The sequence below is a fragment of the Hemiscyllium ocellatum genome, chromosome 9, assembly GCF_020745735.1.
Source record: "Hemiscyllium ocellatum isolate sHemOce1 chromosome 9, sHemOce1.pat.X.cur, whole genome shotgun sequence".
Classification (NCBI taxonomy): Eukaryota; Metazoa; Chordata; class Chondrichthyes; order Orectolobiformes; family Hemiscylliidae; genus Hemiscyllium; species Hemiscyllium ocellatum.
Window position 1 is genome coordinate 78,566,996 of NC_083409.1, and position 11,196 is coordinate 78,578,191.

The window sequence follows — 11,196 nt, forward strand, 5'->3', positions numbered from 1 at the left end:
ATGCTAATTCGGAAACAACAGCCGGAGAAATCATTCCCATTTGTTTTCATTTGTATCCCAAATGTTTCATTTAATTGTACCCGATAGGTGCTCCCACCTCCCCCCCCCCCCCCCCCCCCCAGAATCGCTTCATGCCATGTTCTTTAAAGTTAAGTATATTGGGGTACACTTTTTATCGGGACAATTGAGAGCTGGTTGGAAGGGGGCCCAGTGTACTGCGACGAGACCATTATACCAAATACCATCCCCTAGGCTAACCCCGGAGGAGTTAAGATGTATCTCTGAGCTGTGGTACTATCTCTGATTATCTACATCCCCACAATTTACTAAGCTGCATGTATCAGTGTCTATTACTTGTGGATTGTCAGACTCGGGAACCGTTAATAACTAGTATGAAGATGATGTTTGACAAAATCCCAATACTAAGAGAGCTAAAATTATAATCCTCAGCATTCTACAATAGTATTGAAGCACCAAGAGACTTTACATGCAATCTATAAACAAACAATTCAGCGCTCGCGTTGCCAAGGTATAATCAGTCACTTAAAGTGTTTTTAGCCTGAGTTTCAGTGGTTCTTGCATTGATTCAGTCATCCAGACTTCTTTCTCAACCAGGGATTCCACTGGTCTCTTAATCCTGGTGTAGTGAGTCCAGCCTTTCTCCGCCATTCTTACCACTGTTTTGGTAGTCAAAAGAGCCTGGTATGGTTGCAATTTAGTTTCTGTCCATGACTTAATTAGAACCCAATCTCCCGGCCACATGGGATGAACGGTGAATTCAAGGGCAGAGTCTGTGCCAATAAACCCTGTTTCCTGAGGAAAGACAAAGAGGAGGACAAGCCCAGTATATACTTCTTTAAGAACAAATCTCTAGTTTCTGGGGTTGGCAGTTCCCCTTTTCTTCCCAAATAGGGCAGGCCAGGCCAAACAATATCTCATAAGGGGGCGGCCCCAAATCTTTCCTTGGGCTGTCCGCACTCACAAGAGGGCTATAGTCTTGGGCTATATGGACTAAACACTTAGTCCAAGGGAGTCTGTTTTCTATTATTAATTTAGAGAGTTGCTTCTTGAGTGTTTGGTTCATTCTCTCAACCTTTCCTGATGAGGGTGAGTGCCAAGGAGTGTGGAACTCCCAGGAGATCCCGAACCCCTTCATCATTCCCTGGAGTACCTTGGAAGTGAAGTGAGTTCCCTGATCCGAATCTATACACTCCACAATCCCGTTTCTGGGAACTATGTGTTCAAGTATTATCTTGGACACCCCACTGGTGGTGGCAGTGGCCAGAGGATACGCCTCCACCCATCCAGATAAATGATCAACTATCACCAACATATATCTCAGTCTTCGCACTCTGGGTAATTCAGTATAATCTACCTGGATGCTCTGGAATGGTCTTAGCCCAGGTTCTCTCCCTCCTGGGACTTGTTTCCTTAGCACCTTCTTATTTACCTTCCTGCATGTTATACATCTCTCACATTTCTGTTTGGCTATCGTATATATCCCTTTGCATCCATATTTCCTCAAGACTAAATCACACATTGCTTACACTCTCCAGTGACTACCATGATGTAGGACAGCCATAGTCTCTCGCATCATCATTTTATTCAACATCTCCCTCACATCAGATAACATCCAGCACCCATCCGCTGTCTTTGCAGCCCCTAAATCTTTTAGTGCCTCCTCCTCCTTTGCAGTAAGCAATGGGGTACCCTGAAGGATCCGGAATTACAGGTATTAGAGAGTATATTGCAGCACCTTGTGGATTCAGCTTCTTTAGCTACCTCATCGGCCAGTCTATTTCCTCCTACTTCTGGATCATTCCCCATTTGATGTCCATTAATATGAACTATCTCTATTTCTCTCGGGGGTAACAGGGATTCTAGTACTCATTCTATCAATTCCTCATGTGCTAGTTCTTTTCCTCGATTATTTATTAGTCCTCTTTCTTGCCAAGTTTTTACGAAGGTGTGCACCACTCCAAATGCATATTTGGTGTCTGTGTACACTGTTCCTTCCTTGTCTTCTAAGGCTCTGAGAGCTCTTTCTTGGGCATAGAGTTCACAAGTTTGGGCTGACCAGCTGTTAGGCAATCTTTCAGCCTGATAACGCTTCCCTCTATCCCGTCTACTACAGCATATCCATTGTGCCTTTTACCCTTAATCATCCGGGAGGACCCATCGATAAACAACCGAGCTCCCGCATGCAGCAGGATGTCATAGTCATAGAGATATACAGCATGGAAACAGACCCTTCGGTCCAACCCGTCCATGCCAACCAGATATCCCAACCAAATCCAGTCCCACCTGCCAGCACTAGCTTATCTCTCCATGCTTCAGGCTCTCTGCCTTTATTCCTGATGAAAGGCTTTTGCCCGAAACGTCGATTTCGCTGCTCCTTGGATGCTGCCTGAACTGCTGTGCTCTTCCAGCACCACTAATCCAGAATCTGGTTTCCAGCATCTGCAGTCATTGTTTTTACCATATCCCTCCAAACCCTTCCTATTCATATACCCATCCAAATGTCTCTTAAATGTTGCAGTTGTATCAGCCTCCACCACATCCTCTGGCAGCTCATTCCATACACATACCACCCTCTGCGTGAAAAAGTTGCCCCTTAGGTTTCTTTTATATCTTTCCCCTCTCACCCTAAACCTATGCCCTGTAATTCTGGACTCCCCGACCCCAGGGAGAAGACTTTTGCCTATTTACCTTATCCATGCCCCTCATAATTTTGTAACCTCTATAAGGTCACCCCTCAACCTCTGACGCTCCAGAGAAAACAGCCCAAGCCTGTTCAGCTTCTCCCTATAGCTCGAATCCTCCAACCCTGGCAACATCCCTGTAAATCTTTTCTGAACCCTTTCAAGTTTCACAACATCTTTCCGATAGGAGGGAGACCAGAATTGCACGCAATATTCCAACAGTCCTGTAACCAATGTCCTGTACAGCCGCAACATGACCTCCCAACTCCTGTACTCAATATTCTGACGAATAAAAGAAAGCATACCAAACACCACCTTCACTATCCTATCTACCTGCGACTCCACTTTCAAGGAGCTATGAACCTGCACGGAGTGTATTACAGTGTGAAGGCAAAGCTCTAGCATCTGGCCTGCATATTTTATTCCACATTTAAACTCAGTTTGTGATTCCATGCTTTCACTCGATGATTCCACACATGTCTGCAGGGAAAATGTCGTGCTATGTATTAGCTCGTCAAGGGAATGATTGCAATTCAAAGCTGGGCGATGTCCATGAGCATTTCACATGTCCATGTTGTCTCACTGCCTCAAAGCACTGTCTCTCACAGGACCAATGAGACCATGGAGGGTGATCAAACATTTCAGGGTACCACAGCAATCTGTGTACAGTCTGAAATATTACCAATGATAGAAGAGTCAAAAGGAGATTACTCCAGATTACCTGCAGACTAACGTGAGAGACCATTGTACACAATGCTCTGAAATGATATCTTAATGGATGCCTTAGCCCCTTGTGATGTCAATGCACTGTTTCTTTTAAATTGACGCTGCTCTTCCCCTAAGTAGGATGTATTATGTGTACGTGCTTTAAAGTGGGAAAACCCAAAGTTATCAAGCATTAAATCTCATGGATTCTGAGACATAAATATTCAGCACTGCAAAAGATGAAGGACTACAAAAGGAACATGTTCAAGAAATCTGTCGCACCAAGGAGGTATTTATATTACCAACAAAATATTAAACAATTAAATGACGTCCAAACCCAGCTCACTCATCACAGAAATAGGTTTAATTTAGGTTATCTCTGGTCTCTCAGACTTTATGATACATTGTTCGTCAAGCCCTCATGAATGACTCTAGAAAATGCCCTGATCCTCAGCCTCATCTTCATCCTCAAAAGAGGAAGTGATTTTCCCCTATTTTACCTGTATGTAGGAAAACTCCCATTTGTTGATTCTTGTTCTGAAATCTTAGGAGTTACCAGGACTCTTACAAATAAGAGCACCGCATGTCACAATGATATGGCTACACAAACTGCACGGCTCCATCTGAGTGATCCAGGGATTGAGACCCCCCATTAAAGAAGGCTACGATTGGTTCCATTTAAGATCCTGGCCAAAGTATGTGCATTGTTGCATTTTTGTTCAATATCAGTCTGTGGGTTTCGTAAAGATATCTTGAGCCGTTTTTGGCAGGAATGCCCTAGGTCTTCCAGCAGCCATCCCTGTATGTTCGAAGTGAGAAAATGTATAAGGTATGAGCAGGTAGGGAAAGAGTTAAGTTGTGGGTTGTGTGAGACAAAGGCTCAGATTGAATGACTCAGGTAAGAATTTGCAGTAAACAATGAGGCGCTGGAGGCAAGGGTAATGGGTTAACAAGGTGAAAAAGCATTCATTATGTAAAGCCAGTTAACAAGATTAAGAACATCCATTGTATAATGCCAGATGGCTTAATCTTTACTGTTTATGCTCGCTGATTGTAACAGTCACCCAATCAATATAGATGTTGCCTTATTTGGATGCTGCTCCCTGTAAGTGACTATATCTTTTCTTAAGAATCTGCTGTTTGAGAGAAGATTATGACCTCATGTCTCTGTGCACATGGGTGATCATTCCCTCTTCCTCCAGGGCCCAAAATAAAGATGAAGGAAGTAAAACTATACTGTGTCCCTATGCATTTTGCTTCAACTGAGGCGGGAATGGATGATATAAGGAACATATGAGTCTTATTTGTAAGAGTCCTGGTAGCTCCTAAGATATCTGGTACAGATCTCCAGATTTGGTATTAGTTATATACAATTTGAACATTCATGGAGTGGAAGACCTTTGTGTTGTTAAGCTCCACAGGTTGATGATGGGGTGCTCTTGAAGCAACACAGGTGCAGCCATTGGCACCAAGCACTTAGGGGAAGCCTGCAATGGTGGAGAATCCCATAGCCCAAGCTGCTTGACTCTTCACAGCACCAGCGAAGGAAGGAAGAACTTTGTTATTGATAAATTAGTGTCGTTAACATCCCAGGCTCACATCTAGATTAAGGAGATTCCAAATTGCTCCTTGAAACAAGGCACTGGCATAAACAGCAGTTGTGACCTTAATGGCCACTGGGGCAGGATATCAGGTCCTCCCACAGATTACGCAGTTCAGACTTGATGGATTAGGACATGCTTGATTGGTGCCTGCACTTGTTGAGGCTGTGCATCAGCTGCTAGGGTTTTCTGTTTTTGTAAATGACTTATCAGTTGCTGTCTTCTTCTGTGTTGTCTTCAAATAGCACCAAGCTGACAATGACTTCAGCCATGGTATTCTCCATGTGAGATCTGTGAGCAGGTAATCTTGGGGAATATCAGAAAAATAACACAATTTTATTGAGGAAACCTTGAACCCTCACATCTATTGAACTTCATGTGGAAAAGCATTCATTATGTGAAGCCAGTTAACAAGGTTAAGAACATCCATTATATAATGCTAAATGACAAAATTAAAAGAAGAAAAAATCAAAATGTGGAGCTGGTTTAAGGAACAGATATTACATGTCCTTGATAGGCATGTCCCTGTCAGGCAGGGAGTAAGTGATAAGGTAAGGGAACTGTGGTTTACTATAGAAATTGCATCTCTTGTTAAGCAGAAGAAGGAGGCTTATGTGTTGATGAGGCAAGATGGTACAGATTAGGGATGGAGAGTTACAGATCAGCTAGAAAGGATTTAAAGAGGGAGTTAAGAAGAGCAAAGAGAGGACACGAGCAGTCTTTAGCAAATAGAATAAAGGAGAACCTTAAAGCTTTCTATAGGTAAGTGAGGAATAAAAGGATGATTAGGGTAGGAATAGGGCTCGTCAAAGACAGAAGTGGGAAGTTGAGTGTGGACCCTGTAGAGATCGGAGAGGTGCTAAATGAATATTTCTCATCTGTGTTCACTCAGGAAAAGGAGAATATTGTAGAGGAGAAGAATGAGGTACGAGACATTAGGCTAGAAAGGACCAAAGTTAGTTAGGCACAGGTGTTATCAATTCTAGAAGGAGTAAAAGTAGACAAGTCCCCTGGGCTGGATGAGGTTTATCTGAGGATTCTCTGGGAAGCGAGGGATAAGATAGCAGAGCCTTTGGCTTTGATATTTGAGTCGTCATTGTCTACAGGTTTAGTACCTGAGGACTGGAGGATTGCAAATGTTGTGCCTTTGTTCAAGAAAGGAAGCAGTGATGACCCAGGCAATTATAGACCAGTGAGCCTTACTTCTGTTGTAGGAAAGGTTTTGGAAAAGATTATGAGAGATAAGATTTATAATCATCCAGCAAGCAACAATTTGATTTCTGATAGTCAATATGGTTTCGTCAAGGGCAGGTCGTGTCTCACAAACCTCATTGAGTTTTTTGAGAAGGTGACCAAGCATGTAGATGATGGTAGAGCAGTTGATGTGGTGTACATGGACTTCAGTAAAGGCTGTAATAAGGTTTCACATGGTAGGCTGATGGTGAAAATGCAGAGGCATGGAACTGAGGGTGATTTAGTAGTTTGGATTAGAAACTGGCTTTCTGGAAGGAGGCATCAAGTGGTGGTTGATGGAAAATATTCAGTCTGGAGTCCAGTTACTAGTGGTGTGCCACAAGCATCTGTTTTGGAACCATTGCCATTTGTAAATTTTATAAATGACTTAGACATAGGTATAGGTGGATGGATTAATAAATTTGCAGACGACACTAAAGTCGGTGGAGTAATGGACATAGAACATAACAGTGCAGTACAGGCCCTTCAGCCCTCGATGTTGCGCCGACCAGTCATACCAATCTGAAGCCCATCTAACCCACACTATTCCATGTACGTCCATATGCTTGTCCAGTGACGACTTAAATGCACTTAATATTAGCGAATCTACTACCGTGATTCTGGATTAGTGGTACTGGAAAAGCACAGTAGTTCAGGCAGCATCTGAGGAGTACTGCTCCTTGGATACTGCCTGAACTGCTGTGCTTTTCCAGCACCAGTAATCCAGAATCTGGTTTCCAGCATCTGAAGTCATTGTTTTTACCTAGTTGAATCTACTACCATTGCAAACAAAGCATTCCATACCCTTCCTACTCTTTGACATCTGTCCTATATCTATAACCCCTCAATTTAAAGCTATGGCCCCTTGTGCTCGCCGTCACCATACTTGGAAAAAGGCTCTCTCTGTCCACCATATCTAACCCTCTGATTATCTTATATGTCTCTATTAAGTCACCTCTCAACCTTCTTCTCTTAAACAAAAACAGCCTCAAGTCCCTCAGCCTTTCCTCGTAAGACCTTCCCTCCATACCAAGCAACATCCTAGTAAATCTCCTCTGCACCCTTTCTAAAGCTTCCACATCCTTCTTATAATGCTGTGACCAGAACTGTACACAATACTCCAAGTGCGGCTGTACCAGAGTTTTGCACAGCTGTAGCATAACCTCATGGTTCCGGAACTCAATCCCTCTATTAATAAAAGCTGAAATACTGTAAGCCTTCTTAACAACTTTGTCAACCTGGGTGGCAACTTTCAAGGATCTGTGTACCTGGACACCGAGATCTCTCTGCTCATCTACACTACCAAGAATCTTACCATTAGCCCAGTACTTTGCATTCCAGTTACTCCGACCAAAGTGAATTACCTCACACTTGTCCACATTAAACTCCATTTGCCACTTCTCAGCCCACTCTGCAGCTTATCTATTTCTCTCTGTAACCTACAACATCCTTCGTCACTATCCACAACTTCACTGACCTTAGTGTCGTCTGCAAATTTACTAACCCATCCTTCTATGCCCTCATCCAGGTCACTTATAAAAATGGACAGCAGTGGACCCAACATCAACCCTTGCAGTACCCTCTGTCTTCTTTCAGCAAGCCAATTACTGATCCAAACTGCTATATCTCCCACAATCCCATTCCTCCCCATTTTGTACAGTAGCCTACTGTGGGGAACCTTATCAAACGCCTTGCTGAAATCCATATACACAACATCAACCGGTTTACTCTCATCTACCTGTTTGGTCACCTTCTCAAAGAACTCAATAAGGTTTGTGAGGCACAACTACCCTTCACAAAATCGTGCTGACTATCCCTAATCAAATTATTCTTTTCTAAATGATTATAAATCCTATCTCTTATAACCTTTTCCAACAATTTACCAACAACTGAAGTAAGGCTCACTGGTCTATAATTACCAGGGTTGTCTCCACTCCCCTTGGACAGGGGAACCATTTGCTATCCTCCAGTCTTCTGACACTATTCCTGTAGACAATGACGATTTAAAGATCAATGTCAAAGGCTCGGCATTCACTTCCCTGGCTTCCCAGAGGATCCTCGGATAAATCCCATCTGGCCCAGGGGACTTATCTATTTTCACCCTCTGCAGGATTTCTAATACCGCTTTCTCGTGAACCTCAATCCCACCTAGTCTAGTAGCCTGTATCTCAGTATTCTCCTCGACAACATTGTCATTTTCTATAGTGAATACTGTTGAAAAATATTCATTTAGTGCTTCCCCTATCTCCTCTGACTCCACACACAACTTCCCACAACTATCCTTGATTGGCCCTAATCTTACTCTTGGGGTTTACCCTATTCCTATTCGCCAACAACCTCTCATGTCTATCTCTGGCTCTTCTGAGCTCTCTCTTTAGGTCTTTCCTGGCTACCTTGTAACCCTCAAGCACCCTAACTGAGCCTTCACATCTCATCCTAACATAAGCCTTTTTCTTCTTCTTGACCAGAGATTCCACTTCCTTTGTAAACAATGGCTCTCACGCTCTACAGCTTCCTCCCTGCCTGACAGGTACATACCTATCTAGGACAGTCAGAAGCTTTTCTTTGAGTAAGCTTCACATTTCTAATGTGCCCATCCCCTGCAGTTTCCTTCCCCATCCTATGCTTCCTAAATCTTGCCTAATTGCATCTAATTGCCTTTCCCCCAGCTGTAACTCTTGCCCAGTGGTATACACCTATCCCTTTCTATCACTGAAGTAAACATTACAGAATTGTGATCGCTATCACCAAAGTGCTCACCTACTTCCAAGTCTAACACCTGGCCGGGCTCATTACCCAGTACCAGGTCTAATGTGGCTTCGCCCCTTGTTAGCCTGTCTACATACTGTGTCAGGAAGCCCTCCTGCACACACTGGGCAAAAACTGACCCACCTATAGTACTCATCCTATAGTGTTCCCAGTCAATATTTGGAAAGTTGAAGTCCCGCATGACAACTACCCTATCTCTCTCACTCCTATCGAGAATCATCTTTGCCATCCTTTCCTCTACAGCTCTGGAACTTTTTGGAGGCCTATGGAAAACTCCCAACAGGGTGGGTTAGATTTCATTGGTAGAGGGATTGAGTTCCAGAACCACAATATCATGCTGCAACTATACAAAACGCTGGTGCGGACAGTTTGGAAGAATGTTATAGGTTCCAGGGGGACCTGGATAAACTGCAGAATTGGGCTGAGAGGTGGCAAGTGGAGTTCAATGCAGCTAACTGTGAGGTGATGCACTTTGGGAAGAATACCAGGAAGGCAGAGTACTGGGTCAATGGAAAGATTCTTGGTAGTGTGGATGTACAGAGGGATCTTGGAGTCCATGTGCATAGATCCCTGAAAGTTGCCACCCAGATGGATAGTGATGTTAAGAAGACATACGGTGTGTTAGGTTTCATTGGTAGAGGGATTGAATTCCGGAACCGCAATATCATGCTGCAACTATACAAAATGCTGGTGCGACCACACTTGGGATATTGTGTACAGTTCTGCTCACTCCATTACAGAAAGGATGTGGAAGCACTGGAAAAGGTGCAGAGGAGATTTACCAGGATGTTGCCTGGTCTGGAGGGAAGGTCTTATGAGGAAAGGCTGAGAGATTTGGGTCTGTTCTCATTGGAAAGAAAAGGCTAAGGGGGGATTTGATAGAGACATACAAGATGATCAGAGGTTTGGATTGGCTAGACAGTGAAAGACTTTTCCTAGGATGATGACGTCAACTTGTACGAGAAGGCATAACTACAAATTGAGGGATGATAGATTTAAGACAGATGTCAGAGGCAAGTTCTTTACTCAGAGAGTGGTAAGGGCATGGAATGCCCGACCTGCTAACGTAGTCAACTCAGCCACATTAAAGAGATTTAAACAATCCTTAGATAAGCACATGGATGATTTTGGGATAGTGTAGGGGGACGAGCTCAGAATGGTTCACAGGTTGGCGCAACATCGAGGGCCAAAGGGCCTGTTCTGCGCTATATTGTTCTATGTTCTATGTTAAGCCCAGACAGAATCTGGCATGGAGTCTTCCAAGGAAGTAATTTCCATAACTCCACGAGGAGCTCTGAGGTAGGTGATATCATCCAATTGTATATTGGACAAGTAAGTTTTCGTTCTGCCAATATGATAGTATCCCTTCCAAAGAAAGTAATTCCTTCTATATCACAGACCATGCCCTTGCTTACTTAGAATTTAGTGTGCAAACTAGCAGCTGCAGGACATTGTCTTCCAATATTTACAATAGACTCTTGTAACACATGGTAGTGTCTCTACCTTTGGACCAGAAGACCCAAGTTCAAATCTCACCTGCTTATGTTTGAACAGGTTGATTCAAAAATATTTACAGTAGAATTTGTTGAGAAATGAGGACTTCAGGTTCTGTTTTTACATGCCTTATTCTTATTCCAGTTACTTAAATAACATGACAAAGAGGAAATTAGCGTGCATAATGTATTGGTGAAGATTCCTTGTGGTCATTATGATGGATTGAAGAAGTGCAAATTGAAGCCAGGTGGATCGTATTGCTGAGTTAGTGGAGGTATGATCATTGCAATTGCCCTAGCAGAGTCTTCAGTTCAAAATTTTTATTATGCTCCCAAGAAAAAAGTAACTTTTCCTGAGCACTTTGCATGTAGCACCAGCCATTTTCTGTAGTTATTGCGCTACTATATGGCAAGATTTCAATTTCATTTCAGTGTGTGTGATGTTTATGCTCCATATGTGAGACATGAATTTCCCCCAATCTTAAAGTTCCATTTTGTGCTGCTGCCCCTGTAGCCTGTGACTTTTTAGCCTCTCCCCATTTTCATTTCGTCCCTTTATGTGGCTGTTATTATCCACACCTGACCCTTGAGCCCATGATTTTGGAAATTGCCATGCCTTTGTTGGCCCTACACCATCCCCATGTTGAGAGCAGTTACCATGATCTGTTTGAAGCAACCCTCTCCCCTATTCTG